This window comes from Propithecus coquereli, unplaced genomic scaffold (assembly GCF_000956105.1).
Source record: "Propithecus coquereli isolate 6110/MARCELLA unplaced genomic scaffold, Pcoq_1.0 Scaffold237, whole genome shotgun sequence".
NCBI classification, from domain to species: Eukaryota; Metazoa; Chordata; class Mammalia; order Primates; family Indriidae; genus Propithecus; species Propithecus coquereli.
Window position 1 is genome coordinate 3,724,837 of NW_012147919.1, and position 3,437 is coordinate 3,728,273.

A 3,437-nucleotide genomic window follows, 5' to 3' on the forward strand; every position below is an offset into this window, starting at 1 on the left:
AGGCCTTGGGGCGGGAGGCAGCAGGGTAAGGCTCGTTCCCCAGACACAGAGGAAGCAGCTGGGAGAGGAGCGGGGATCCTTAGCAGGCCTGGGCTCTGTCCCACTGGGCTCCCTTCTGGGGGTGGCAGAACACAGAGTTGACAGCATGTTTTCTGGAGTCCCACCAACCTGGGCTTGAGTCCCGGCTCAGCCTTTAACCGTCATGTGACTACGGGTGTATCAGTTAGCTATTGCTACATAACAAATTGTCCCAAGATGTAGTTGTTTAGAATAACATGATTCTGTGAGTTGACAACTCAGCCTGAACCATCAGCCGATGGTTCTGGTCTGAGCTGGGGTCCCTCATACAGCTGTGGTCGCTGTGGGGTGGGCTGGAGGCCGTTTCTGACCATCATCTATGGTGGTGGGGACACCTGGTCTCTCATTCTCTGGCAGACTTGTTCTCCTGATGGGGACAGGGGCCCAGGAGAGAGAAGCATGCAGGGCTGTTTGGGGTCTTAGGTTTGACACACCATTGCTTCCAGCTGTCCTGTTGGCCAAAGCAAGTCACGAGACCAACCCAGATTCAAGAATTTGCAAGTAAACTCTGCCTCTTGGTGGGAGGAGCTGCAAGACCACTTTACAAAGGGCTGTGGATATAGGCAGGGATGAATAATTGGAGTCATTTAAAAATATCAGTGCACCACGCTGGGTACCTACGTACCTCCCTAACCCTCAGTGTCCTCATTTGTAGCATGCGAATAATACGGCTGTTGTGAGAACTGAATAAGGTGAGGTATGTTTGGTTACCAGCCTAGTGTCTCGTGCAGAGTAAGTACGTAAAAACTACCGTCTACAGTGAGAACCTGTAGTTGCAAGAAATCCGCCAGGACCAGGAGCCTTTTTGTGAACATTTCTTCTACCCCTGCTTGAGTGGTAGAAACAAAAAGTCCCCGTTAGGCAGGACTGAAGTTTGTCAGGCCTACGGGACTCACTGACTGCCGTCTGTCTGTCCTCCGGGCCATTCACGTGTCTTCACTCTTTCATTCAACAGCACCAAGCATCTCCTGCGTGCAACGTGAGGTGTGGGGGATGCAGTGGTGACAGAAGGCAACACAGTCCCTGCCTCACGGAGCCAGCAGTTACCACAGTGACAGCAGCACACGCCCTTTCAGGTCTGCGTCCTGTAACGAGGGAAGAACCTCAGGTCACAGTGCGGACATTCAGGAAATATGGCGTCAGTTTGTTTTCCTTACTATCGACAGCATTGTGAATGGTGCCTTATCCCACTAGGCTGAGTGGGAACCTCAACCTCAGCCTCAATATTCCAGCTCCGAAAAAAACCGTTCGAGCCTCGTTAATAGCTCAATTGAGTGGTGACTGAACACCAGCCTTGGGGCAGGTTGTTATTTAACATCAGCATTTTATCTGCACAGCCATCCCATGAAAGTGGTCAGGGAGCCCAGGAGGCCGGGAGGGTGAGCCACGTGTCCCAGGACGTAGAGCCGTAAAGTCTGGAGCCCAGGTCTGCAGGGATAGGGACGGGCCTCCACCATCGGGTGGCCATGGTGGGTGCGGGGCCCAGGTCTCCTCCAAGAGCACAGCCTCTCTTCCAGGTGGGGTTTACCGGGTGGTTTCTGCACCTGGGCTGCAGGCCCTGGAATCCGCGGGTGGTTCCCTCTGCACCCGGGGTGGTGGCGAAGTGGGGGGTGTCTCATCCTCAGCAGAAACGTCAGACGTGGCCACGAGAACCAATGGAATCATCTGGAACACCAAGTGCAGCTCTAAGTGCGTACATCGGAAAGCCTGGGTGTTGTTTTAACATTTAATTTGGTGCAAACTGTCCAGTATTGGCCAGCCAAACCTGCCCCCTCTCCTAGGCCTGGCAGCTGTTGTCAGAGAGCTGCACTGACTCATGGGACCAGCCACCCCTCCTGGTGACCTTCCCGGTGTGACCTATTCACACACGCCCACGACCGTGCGCACTCACCCACGTGTGTTCACAGACGCGCTCACACATGCACGTTTTTCCTGTGTGCCCACGTTTGCGATTTCACAGACTCTTGCACGCACGTCCCGCTCCGGCACAACTGACCTCACACAGAGCCCCCCACCTCACCGGCCCCAGCTCGCCTGGCTGGAGCTCCGCCGTCCTCAGCTGGTCCTGGCTGTGCAGACCGAGAAGCCGCACCAAGGTGGAGCCAGGGGACAGGAGACGCACTTTCACCTGGCTCGACCACCAGGTCTCGGTGCGACCGGAGCATGCTCCTTGCCGTCTCTGGGCCTCAGGCTCTTGACAACAACGACAACAGTCCGCGTTGTGGAGGGAGCTGCAGGCACTATCATATCCAAGACTCACAGCAGGTTGCCGGATGAGGAAACTGAGGCTCAGACAGGGGACGTGGCCTGCCCACGGTCACCCCCACAAGGAACCAGGAGCCCCCAGGTCTGAACCCTGCTCTGGCCTGACTGCAGAGCCCCCCGCCCAGCTGCTTTGCTGCACGGCTCCCGACAAGGGAATGAGGTTGTCACCCCACCGCACAGGGGAGGGACAGTGACAAGTGACACTCAGAGTGCAGGGACGTCCTGGCACTCAGTTCCTTCCTCCCCCTGCCTGCGCTGGGATCCGTCCCGCCTCAGGGCCCTGGCACCTTCTGTTCCTCCTGCTTCCGCCTTTGCCACATTCATGCCTGTCCATCCTGTGGGTCTCACCTCAAATGCCATTTCTTCGGGGAGTCCTCTCTGACCCCCGAACTAGACTGTGCCCTCCTTTTAGACACTTGTCGTATGTTTTCTATTTGCTCATAACATGTGACCCCAAACGTAGTGGCCTGAAACAACGCCCGTCTGCGAGGGAGTCCAGGCGGCCTGAGCCGACTCCGTCCAGGGCCTCACGGAGCCAAAGCCCAGGTGCCGGTGAACGGCGCTCCCTCCCGGAGCTCCGGGGAGCACCTGCCTCCCGCTCACGTGGGGCGTTGCCGGGATTCGGCTCCCTGGTCCTCGGTCTCCGAAGGCCGAGTGTTCACTCTGCAGTTCTCTCTCCTACCTCGGAGGGTTCCTGTGAGGAGCTGTGCGCCCGATCAATCCCGGGCAGTCTCCCTATCTCAAGGTCAGCCGATTAGCAGGTCTAATCCCGCTTTGCCGGGTAGCCTGACATTCTTACGGCTTCTGAGGTTGGGGGTCGACATATCCGGGGGCCGTTATTCTGCCCACCACACCGATCGTTTTGTTATTTCCCACTGTCTGCCTCCCACGACCATCACCTCCATGACTGGGGTGGGGGCCACAGTGCCTGACCACAGGAGGCACTGAGTATAAGTCCCCTGAACAGACAGCAGGGGTAGGGTTTAAACCTGTACGTCTGTGTTTTTATTTATCAACAAAGAGGGTTGGATGCTCAGTTTCTCCCCTGCTCCCATCAAGGCTTCTGTGTGCAGTTGCACAGGCTGTAAACTGCA